General features: G+C 37.6%; 1 protein-coding gene across 2 annotated transcripts in view; it reads left to right on the top strand.

Moving 5' to 3' along the window:
- The first annotated feature begins 4249 nt into the window (after nt 1-4249).
- LOC137027346 (fibroblast growth factor receptor 1-A-like) overlaps nt 4250-12103 on the top strand; it is a 52206-nt gene continuing 44352 nt past the window's right edge. For both annotated transcript variants that reach the window (XM_067395457.1, XM_067395458.1), the window contains exon 1: nt 4250-4860. The gene's annotated coding sequence lies outside the window, so the exon portion shown is untranslated. The remainder of the gene's footprint in view (nt 4861-12103) is intronic.

Below are 12103 nucleotides of genomic sequence, written 5' to 3'. Positions count from 1 at the left end.
AGAAACCGAACATTATTTATATATAATTTTTACCTCTAATACACCATTATGTCCAACTTCGTTCAGCTTCCTGTTAGTGAAGTCAAAAAACACATTGTGATGACGGAAGTGATGTCTCGCCCATATACTTCAATGAGCGCGAGACATCACTTCCGTTGTCAGAGCGCGATCAGACCTCACTAGCCGGAAGCTGAACGAAGTTGGACATAGTGGTGTATTAGAGGTAAAAAATTATATAAATACTGTTCGGTTTCTCGCACAAACTGATCGTTTCGTGTCTTAGGACATCAATGTTCCGTCACGAGCCGCAGGGTTTAATTTGGATTTATCTATGGAAGTTTTTTCGACTCTTATTGTTCAAGTTCCCAATCACTGCTATTATTTGACTGACAGACGGCAGCGGTTGCAGTTAAAAAAAAAGTCATCTACATCTTGGATGCCCTGGGAGTAAGCAGATAAACATCAAATTTTCATTTTTGGGTGAACTATCCCTTTAAGAGCTAAGTTAGAGTCTGTTCTAAATGCAGAGGTACTATTTTTTTGTATATACATATACAGGGCTTGAAATTAACTTTTTTGCTCACCAGCCACTGTGCTAGTGGTTTTCCAAATTTACTAGCCACTCAGCATTTTCACTGGCCACAATTTTGATGTTGGTAAATTACATTTTATATGATTAAAGTTGACTTTGTTATGCTTAAATTACTTTATTTCGAGTCATTTTACTTGATTTAGAAGATTTAAAACCCTTTCAAACTTTTAAATGCAGATTGACCACCTAAATCAAGACTACATTGTATATCAGCTGGTATGTACAGGTGGGCAAGAGGTGGACAATATGAACATGGGCTAATATGAGAAATTGTATAAGTTATTTGTGTTAGGCTATATACAAAAACAATAGTAAATTAAAAATCATCTTTTTTTCAGATACACTAGGTTTATAGATACACATATAGCCTACATTTATTTAACATCTTTTGTTGTTTGATTAACATTAATGACCTATTTAATTGGGCAGCTGAATGCATGGACGTAACTGACGCATATTCAGTTATTACTCACCTGTTTACGTCCACTTAAGCCATAACCGACTGTATTCACGCGAGATACTCCACACGATGGACATTTAGACATCTATGTGCACGTGTATTTGGCTACTCAGGCATGAGAACTGATCTTGCTCACGACAGAGAGAGAGAGCGCATGCGAGAGAGCACTTCTGTTGTGTGTCATTTAGTGCAATTCCTCCTCTCCCTCCTTCACTAACTGCTCGTAAATAACGAATTGTGTGATTGGATTGTAATGTTGTGCTACGACGATCTTCGACGATCCTTTGGCTGTAAACTGAAATTATATTCAAGCCGCCAAATTGGCTAGTGGGAGTGGCTGTCTTACCCGCCACAGCTGAAATCTACCCGGGTGTTAATTTCAGGCCCTGTATATATATATATATATATATATATATATATATATATATATATATATATATATATATATATATATATATATATATATATATATATATTATAGTACACAATTACAGTTTAAGCACTTTAAACTCAAAAATAAGTTCTATGGAACTTTTATATTACATTTGTGGCAGATAGATGCTTGTGACCTATGTTGATGCTTTGGAAACAAAACAAAAAGTTCAAAAATCAGAAAAAGTCCAAGAGTAATGAAAGCAACATGCCTTCTAATGGATCGTCTTTACATAGCAATGGTGTAAACAGTTGCTGTTTAAATAACACAAAAGTACAGTGGTACTGACCCAAAAAATACAAGTGTGAACAGAATCCAGCAGGGGGAGGGGGAAACAATCAAACTCTGGTTCGGACCAAGAAATTTAACCAAGTGTGAAAACAGAAAATTCCCTAAGAGACTTTTCCATCCATTTTATCATCTATCTGGCAAAAACCGTCTGATCACTCATAGTGTTAGCATTGTTCCCCTCACCACGATGATTGAAGGTATTATTCATTTACCACCAATGGTGCAGGACAAGTTATCCAAAGAAATAATATTATGTATGAGTGATACTTTATGAGTTTGTGCTTTTGACCACATTCTCTCTCCATCTCTCTGTCATCTACGTCTGTCTTCACCCCTCCCCCACTTCTTTCCTGCAGTCTACCCCTCATTAGTCTCACAGAGACCGGTTCACACCTCATTGCCACCTCCATTCATTGCTGTATTTGGTGATAAGCCCCCTTTAGTAGGTCAATGGGACCCTTTCAGATTCAGCTGCCTGCTTGCTTGCCTGAAGAACAAGAAGGGGGGCTAGCAGACAATTAGTTAGATTTATTCCTAGAGGCTTCACCATTGTGGAAAATATGCTCAGAAGAACACTTCCTCATTTCAGGAAATGTATCTTTTGGCTCTTAACAGCATCTGGTCTCAAAAGTGGGATTGGGGATGACTAAACCACTTGATGATCTAATGTAGAGTAGAGGTAGGCCTATATAGTCATTCCCCTGTCACCAGGAAAATAATAATGTTAACTGTTATTTCAAAAGAAAAGAAAAACATCAGTCCTGAGGCCATATTGGAACATAAATGTTGTGTCACACAGGCGTCTGCTGTCTCCTTCTTGGACTTTGCTGTTGTTTGGAAAGCAAATTGGGTCAATAAAGGTTTAAGTAGAGAGAAAACTGTCACCTCAAGCCCTCTGGTGAAACCTTACAACCGTGAAAAACAAATAAACAATGCTCAAATTGAAATTTCAGAAGAAACCGTTTAGTTGTTTCTTAGAATGGTAAAGGTCACATTTAACTTGTTTGTTTTAATGCAATATTATCTTTGCCTTTCAAAATGTTTGCTCTATTTTAATCATATCTTTTAATACAGCTTGACAAATGTATCTCTACTACTCAAGTACCTCACAAAAATCCATGGGACAAAACTGTTATGTTGTCTCCTGAGCCCAATAAGGCATAGAACATTAGTTGGGCTCCCTCATTACAGAGACAGGACAATGCACACCCCACATACACAACCCCCAGCCCCCAACAATGACTGTGCTGCTACGTAAGCAGATGGCTTTAGGACCCACGGATGTTTTCTATGCTATAGTACCCTTGAACTAATTGAAGTTTGAATAAAAGAGGAGATGTTATCTGGAGCTGGATCGAACCCTTTCCTGCTGTTGAGATAATGCATTTGCAAACTCTTGACTTTGTTGTGGTCATCTTCACTATGCAAACACAAACCGTGTTAGGGGTGTGTGGACATTGTTGTCACACATGCATACACACATAAAGAGTGAACGGAACAGCTTTATCTAAGGAGGATAAAGAAACAAGACTTATCAGTCATTCCATAGGTCTATATCTAATAACATTTTTCAAGAGTTTAAAATGTTTCATATTTATTTTAACGGGTTGGGTTTTTGTTTCATAACGTGGACATTTATTTTTTTATTTACCTTAAAGGATTAGTTCACTTTCAAATAAAATTTTCCTGATATTTTACCATGTCTTCCAAGATGTTTATGTCCTTTTTTCTTCAGTCAAACAATTTTTTTCTCCATATAGTGGACTTCAATGGACTCCACAGTTGATGGTCAAAATTACAGTTTCAGTGCAGCTTCAAAGGGCTTTAATCGATACCACACTAGGAATAAGAGTCTTATCTAGAGAAACGATCAGTCATTTTAAAAAAAACAACAACAACTGTATATGCTTTATAAACACAAATGATCGCCTTGCGCGTGCTTTCGCTTTCCGTATTCAAAACACTTTGTTGTATGTCTTACGTCTTCCCTATTCTACTTACGGAAAAAAATTAACTGGCGACGCGTTCATTCGATAAGTAGAATAGGGAAGGCGTAGGACATACAGCGTAAGCGTTTTGAAGAATAGTGCGGTTTTGGTGGAAGCACTTGGAATGCGATCATTTGTAATGTTACAATCCTGTAATGTTTTCATTAAAAATCTTAATTTCTTTTCAACTGAAGAAAGAAGGACATGAACATCTTGGTTGAGATGTTCAGGAAAATTTTATTTGAAAGTGAACTAATCCTTTAACCAGTCTGTAACTTTCTTGTGTCTCCTTTTTTAGAATGTAATGTAATTCAATATTTCAAAAGAGAAGTTATTGTATTTCTTTTGAGGAAAGAATTTTAGAGTTTTTCGTTTTTTGAGGGGCTCAGAAACTACAATCCCAGGATGCACTGGGAGAGCTGTTTGGTAGTCCTGAGGTGTTAGTGATGGAGGGGGAGTCAGGTCTTTCTGCTCACACTCTTCCATCCATGAGTGCGGAATCTCGTATCTTCTGTAGTGCTGAGGGAGGCCGACGATACGGACTATCCACAAACCAGTTAAAATATTCAAAAGTAAAGTTAGTTTCCCGAAGCTAGACCAATTTATACAGAGGACTGCGACTCAAGTAAAAGCGCTGTTTATCGTTTAGGTTAGTTTTGACTCTCAGAGGACTGACGACCGAAGTAGCGACTGGGGTAAAAGTTTTCCCCTCTACCTTCTTGTCGCACGAGCGCAAACAAAAACCGCACGGGTGGGATTTTCAGAAGAAAAACAGGTCGGAAATCGGCTTGTTGGCGTTATTAGTGAGTCTTAAACGTTATGTTACTTAAAGAAATCATCTTCACGCGATCTTTAGGACGAGCACGCGTCTCGATACGCTGAATATTTTCACTGATTTCAAACGATTATCAGACGAGTCGAAGGAAAAACGGAGCAACATCGTGTGGTTTAACGAGAACCAAAAAGGCTAAACTTACAACCGAGGAAGAAATGTGGAGTTTCGTCCATTGAATATTTTTGGGAGGCTGTATTTTGAACTTCTGAATCTGATCTGGGATTGACTCTTTTCAGAAAGGATTTGATCAGAAAGAAAAAGGTGAGTAATGTTAACGCTGTTAATGGACTCTAGCATGTACGTCTGTAATAAAATACACAACATTTGCTGTTTTATTGAATTTGAATAAGATTATTTGCGTTTTTATAAAAACATTAGTATACAGTAGTAACAGTATAAAACACTTGCATGTTGGGAAGAGTTAGCTACTTAATGACAGTTACAATAAGTGTCCAGATTTAGGCTGTTTATTTCGTTTTCTTTTCTCTCCTTGTCTACACACCATCTTGCAACGTGACTTGAATCATTTTAATTTTATTCATCTGTAAGTAATCTCTTTTAAACAAAAGAGGACCTTCTTTAAATCATTGTGTAAAATGTATTTTGACGTTGTCATTTTGACTGGGCAGTTTGTTTAAATGTTAAATATGTCTTTTATTGAGCCAGACTAGTTTTTTTCCACACGGTTTTCGTATACGCTGTGAGATCTCATTAGCTTTCATCATCAAATGGCCCCAAATCTGATGATATGAGAGCCTTGATGCGCGTGCCTGTACTGCCACGCACGCCCTCGCATAACATCTCATATTTGAAGCCATTCAGCACAGTACCAATAAATAATGTTTTCAAAATCGATTGGCATATCTCAGCATCTTTAGTTTAAGATATTGGAACTGTTCTGTAGAAACAAAAGCTTTTGTTTCACTTTGTGGCTTCTGTGGAAAAGGTGTTATTGTGTTCAGCATGTGTTACAACTCTGAGCTATTAGGTTACTTGGTTATGAATGATTTTTTTCCCCCCTAGAGATGAGACCTTCAGTTACTCTTCATTTTGCCCCTGCACTGTTTTATTTATTTATTTTTTAATTATTATTTTGTAAATCAGTGTTTTCCTGCATTATTGGCCATCCATCCTCGAGTTTCCCTTTGCCAAAACAAATGCCTGTTATCTTGATGTGAAAGGCAGGTTTATTCTTGCAGTTGTTTATCTTCCTACAGTAAAAAGGCAAACATACTGAAAACTATAGCCTACTGTAGTACAAGTTTGGATGGCACTGTCGCAGAAGGATTCATTTAAAATCCCTGTAAAAAGACATGAGGCGCATTAAATCCTGGAATCGTTTCAGCATTTCAATGTCAGAAAAGGGCTCTCTAGCTGAAAGACGCATATTTATTTGGGCAGCTGAAGAAATGTATGATATCACAGAAATTAATTCAACAAACTTGTGGTGCTATAGGGCTTTTATTCTGTCCCTTTGAACATAGCAAAATAATTCTGCACCCACCTCACAGTGTCTTTTTCTTCCTCATCACTCACTAGATAATTTCAGAGTACTGCAAAAGTCATCCCCCTCTTCATTCTTGGACTCTTCAGCACAGTCTAGAACTTTCTAATCACTGATATCAGCTTTACATCAAAGATACAGCTACTTGCATCCTTTCTTATAGCTGTGCTTTTAAAGACTCGCCCTGCTGTTAAGGGACCATTGCAATTTCAAGCAAAGACATTCACGGACAGTTTCCACCTTTTCACCGGTGTGAAGAACATGATGGAAAAGCAGAGCGGTTTATGAATGGCGACATGCTGGCTGGCGACTGCATGTGCAGACTTGACTCAGACTTGTTGCAAGTCAGTGCAGAAATGTGAGCAAAATACAGTCAATTAGATATTAACTTTTTCAGGCAGTTTGTGCAAGACCCATATCATAGCTTGAGGGTTTATTTTTTTAAATGTATTTATTTTTTAAGATTTCTACTTTAGATACATTTCTGGAATTTCATTTGAATCTTGGAACTCAGTGCTGATAAGGAAATTTGTCCGAGATGTCCAGTCTATTTATTCATGCAGCAGTTTTAGAGCTTTCCTTTTGAAAGTTTTCTTTTTTTTTGCTAGATTTCTTAAGTCTTATTCAACCATTGAAATACTTGAGAACTGTAACCGACCTTGTGAAAATGTAGTTGTTTAAGTCCATAATTACATCAATTACTTAAATTAGAGGGGAAATCATTATGGCTGCTCGTCCCTCAGGATCTGACCAGTGATTTTACTGTTACCCGCTCCAGACAGGTCACCGGTTCATCAAGTTAGAATATACTGTAAAGCATCGTAAGTATTTTAATAGAGGGGCATTGACAGTTTGAGTTGCATTGCATCAAAATCAGTAAGCTTGTTTACTGTGGCATACTGGATAATAATGGAGGTATTTGCTTCAGAATTTACTGAGTATAGTGATTTGCCTTCATGTTTCACATACGGTCACAAACACTCGTTTTGGTTTGTTGTGGTGATCTTATAGTGAACGCTTTACAGTGAAATGCCCTGTTGTTTGAAAATGAAAGGAAGCAAATGGATGAAGGAGAAAAGACGTGCTGTGCTGTGGGTGTTCTTCCGGTGGAAGTATGCTGTTGAGAGTTTGGAGAGAAGAGGAATTCTTTGCCCTCTAATTTACTGGGCTGGCAGGGCTGGGCTGGCACAGTAAACTATCGCCCAGCACTTTTAAAAGGAAAGTTACTATTACACAACTGTCTGAGAGCTTTAGCATGAAACTTTAGGAGGAGTTTAGGTCTCAGAATGGAGAGATGCTTTATTTTGTTTACGTCAACACATCTGTGACAAAACAAAATGGCTGCCTTAAGGCCTGTACACACCGGGACGAATATCGCACGCGTTTATCGCCAGCGTTTTTCAAGACGTTTTTTGTGTTCACACCCAAGCGATTTTCACGGGCGATGCGCAGAGTGAACGTGCAAATTCACTCCTTGACAGTATGTGGCGCTTGTGCTTAACGGTAGTGCAAATAAACATATTTATGATATTAATAAAGTTAAAGAAGACAAAAATGCAGATATTAAATGGCATATATATGAGAGATGGTAGTCAGAAACGGTAGTGCAAATAAACATGATATTAGTAAAGTTAAAGAAGATAAAAATGCAGATTTTAAATGGCATATATGAGAGATGGTAGTCAGAAACAGTAGTGCAAATAAAAATTTATGAAATGGACATTCTCAACTATATTTCCTGAATGTAAAAGAAAAAAAAAAGTCAAAAATACAGCCAAGAACTGGCAGAGCACCCATAGCGTGCATCTCAATCAGCTCCCTAGTTCACTAGTCAGGGCACTGATCAGGGAGTCGGCCACATTCATTTAAATGGTATACTGATACACGACCAAGGAAGCTAGGGAGCTGTTTGAGACACAGGGATAGTTTGTAGGGTCTTCCTCGTCTACTTACTTTCTCTTCGACGTCTTATGTGCTCAGCAAGACCGTTTTGTGCTTGAGCGCCACCAAGTCGTGTTTTACTGTAACTTCAGCAGCTCCAGGCACGTGAACAAAAGCACCAATCTCATTGGTCGGCCAGTTTTTAACGCGGCGCGTCAAATAAAAAAAAACAACCAGAGGCGTTTTTCAAAAAATTCATCCCGGTGTGAACAGGCCTTTAGTTGTCTGAAAAATTGGGTATGAAAGGTTAGGGTATAATATGATGTCCTTATCCTCACCGGATTCAGTTTCAGTGGGGGCTCGTCCGGGATTTTGTTTTTTTCAAGAACAGTCCAGAAAGGAGGAGACCATAGGCTGGATTTAGAGGAGATTTGGAAGAAAAGAGATATAGGACAAATCAAGATGGAAAAGAGTGAACAGTAAAGAGTTTTGTAGGTTAAGTTCATCAGCCTGGTCTTAGTAGCCTTGGTTTGGTGGGCCGACTATGGCTCTGGCTCCCACCGGCACTGGAATGAGTGAGGTCAGGCGTCCCGTCTCCGACACAAACCAATGCTGTTCTCTGGAATGTTCTGCTCCAGTAGTAGGCAGCGGTAATGAGCTGGGCCTGCTCTACGCTCTCGCCATGTTCCCCTCCAATGATCAGAGGGAGAGAAAAACATGCTGGGGTTCATTAATTAGGGTACTAACTTCTCTTTCCACTTGACTTGGTCTATTTCTTTTTATTCCATGAACTCTCTCTTGGCTGTCTGCATAACTTTCCCTCTCAAAGTGAACACTGTGGAAAGACGTTAAATATAATCAGCTGAATGTTTGTTCTGCTGTTTGTTTTACTTAGAAATAGTTCACGTAAACAGAGGAACTAGTTTAAAAAAAATGTTCAAACATTTACATCAGCGTAATCTCAGCCAAGTAATTTGGTCATAAACTAAGCCTTCTGCCTTGTGATTTTCTTCCCCCTTCCATAAACTACCTTTGTGTTTCCCCAAAAACATATTAATTAAATGTGTTAACAGTTAAAACTAGTTCAGGGTACATTAGTCGTTTCAGCCAAGTAAACTCGACCTGTTGCATCAATAAAAAGACTACACTTAGAAGAAAAAATAAGCAAAGATTTTTTACACATTTTATGGATATAGAAATTGCCATGAAGAGTGTCAACATGTGTTGCCCACATGAATATATCAGGGCATGAGCACTATTTCGTGGCTCCAAAAAAGAACTAGCAAGAATTTTAAAGAGTAAAATCAACTAAGGTTTAGCTAACATGTGTTGTGTTCTGAAGCTGTAAAGATATTAATTGCAAATCATAGCTTTTCACAGTATCAGTTCCTCTTAGCTCACCTGCCCTGATCATGGGACCATGGACTGTGTTTGTAGTACTTCATGAATTAATTTTGAAAAAAAACTGTAGAGAAATTATGATTAAATAAATTAGAAATATATGAAATTTCTCTTGATACTGTAATACAATATTGAGTTTTGTGTGCATGCAATATTCTGTTACACATCCAAAACAAGCTAAGAGCGGTCTTCTTCAAATAATGTGGTGTTTACATTACTACAATTAGATGGTGCCTTAATCTCTTATTTACACCATGTCACCTTGATTATAATGGAAGCGTCCTGCTTTTGTTTGCAATGCATATTGTGTTACACTTCAGTATATTACTGGAGCTCAGAACAGATTCACATTAGTAGGTTTTTGTTTTCTTGCTTTTCCACATAGTCTGATGTGTGCGGAAGCTTTTTATGTTGGTTTTGGTTCTGGGGATGATTATTGGTATGTTGTAAGTGTGTTTTGCGGTGTCTGGCAGGGGATTGCCACCAGCTCAGAGTCCGACACCTCTGACCGTTCGCCTGTCTCTCCAATCGTCCGTTCTTCTGGCTTGTACCATCTGCAGACATAGCTTGAAAAATGAAACCAACCCAAACTCGATGGGAACGATTTTATGTGTATCAAATCTCATCTCTTGGTGTTTGTCCAAATTTCTTGTCCTTATCAGAGCAGTTGTGAAGGTGATAGACATCTCATTGCATTGTTCAATAAAATATTTATCTCAAGGGCATTACCTTTTTTTGCAGGGGTGCTAGAACTGTCCTAACAAGAAATAATATAGGTGTAACTGTAAGCTAAAGAGTGATTCAGTTTCGGTTTAATCCTAAATATTAACAGAAGTTACATTCAAAATGCACTTGGCTTAAAAATGTAATGTCGTGTGTCCAGTTTGAATAGGCATGACGCTTATTCAAACTGGATCTTATTCAAATTTTTTGATTGGATCCTATTCACATTTATTGATTGGATCTTATTCAAATTTTTCTTATTCGCTTATTCAAACTTTGATCTGTCTAGAGAATTCAAAACCATTCACGACATCTCTGACTCACCAGGATATTTCCTGACCTTTTTTTTCTTTTCTTGTGTCAATGTTGAATAGCTGCAAATACCTGGTAAGAAGCTTGTTGTAGTCACTACCAGCCATTTATTGTAGTCCTTAAACGGAGATTTCTGTAAAAGAAAATATCTCCCTTTGCATTGAACTTTGAGCGTTGTAACTTTGCAGATGTTGTTTATCATCAAACAACAACATTACACACTAACATAAGTTAAAAAAGTGAAATCATAAACAACCACCCCTTTAATTTAGAAAGTCTAGGGTTCATATTAACTTTAGCTTCATATTAAGACTTTTTTCCCCACTAATTTACATTTGTGAATTAGAGGCAAAATCCCGAAGGCAAGTTACCAGAGCTAAACATTCTGAAGGAGAAACATCTGCCTGATGAATTGTGAAACGCTGCTCTTTTCAGACCAATCCGCTCATAGTGGGGTGTGTGTTGAAAAGTGTAAATGATGTTTGAACGAGGAGTTCCGATGGCTAGCAGGACAAATGGCATGTAGGGGTCATGCTGGGGTCTAAACCAGCACAGAGTTGACAGATATCTGTGAAGGGTTGGAGGAGTGCGTTTGTGTCTCTGTGTGTTTTACTGCATGTGTTTGTAAGAGCAAACAGATGGAGTGACCTCACGAAAACTGTTCTTTCCACTATAAAATATGTATGTCAAGGTTTATGCAATCTAATTTCTACATTTGCATTGTCTTCAGAACATTAATATAACTAAAATTTAAAAAAGTGCCACGTTAGCTTACTGTTCAAAGTCATTTTGTTGATGCAAGACAATGTTGTAGTGGAAAAGTCTGTGGTTAAAATCCTTGAGTTCTTAAAGGACGTGCTGTTCCAGTATTGACCTTATACAGCAAAGTTATGTTTTCGTCTGCTTCATGGTTACATCTAAAATGGATGGAGAGTTTTATCAAGCTGTTTATAAGAAACTTTGATTTGTGCTGCTCAAGCATCAAAGGGGTTTCTGTGACTCTACTGAGTGTATTTGTCTACAAGTAAAACTAAGCCATATGTTTCATTTTGTCAGTCGTGTACCTGATATTAAAGGATTAGTTCACTCAAGAATTAAAATTTCCTGATAATTTACCATGTCATCCAAGATCTCATGTCTTTCTTTAATTTGTCGAAAAGAAGTTTTTGAGGAAAACATTCCAGGATTTTTTTCATATAGTGGACTTCACTGGGATCAACAGTTTGAATGTCCAAATGTCAGTTTACTCTACATGATCCCAGACGAGAAATAAGAGTCTTATCTAATGAAACAATTGGTCATTTTCTAAAAAAAATACAAATTTTATATACTTTTTAACCACAAATCCTTGTCTTGCACTGCCTGCTCTACTTTGTGATGTGCCACGCATTACGTAATCACATTGGAAAGTGTTTACAAAGCGTACAAACAAAGACTAAGTCAAATGCCTTAGTTTAAAAAAAAAAAAAAGAAAAAAAAAAGGAAAACAGCGATGTCGGACGATTTTGAAGTTGGAGAAGAAAATGAGATGGAGTTTTAGTTTTTCTGCCTACGTCACGCATGACCTTTCCAACGTGATTACATAATGCGTGAAGTTGTGGACGCGCATCGCAGAGCAGTGGAAGAAGAACATTTAAAAAGTATATAAATTAAACATTTTTTTTTTTTAGAAAATGACCGACC

Source organism: Chanodichthys erythropterus, chromosome 9 (assembly GCF_024489055.1).
Source record: "Chanodichthys erythropterus isolate Z2021 chromosome 9, ASM2448905v1, whole genome shotgun sequence".
Lineage (NCBI taxonomy): Eukaryota > Metazoa > Chordata > Actinopteri > Cypriniformes > Xenocyprididae > Chanodichthys > Chanodichthys erythropterus.
The sequence above is the reverse complement of the archived record's forward strand: the minus strand, read 5'-3'. Positions and strand labels throughout refer to the sequence as shown.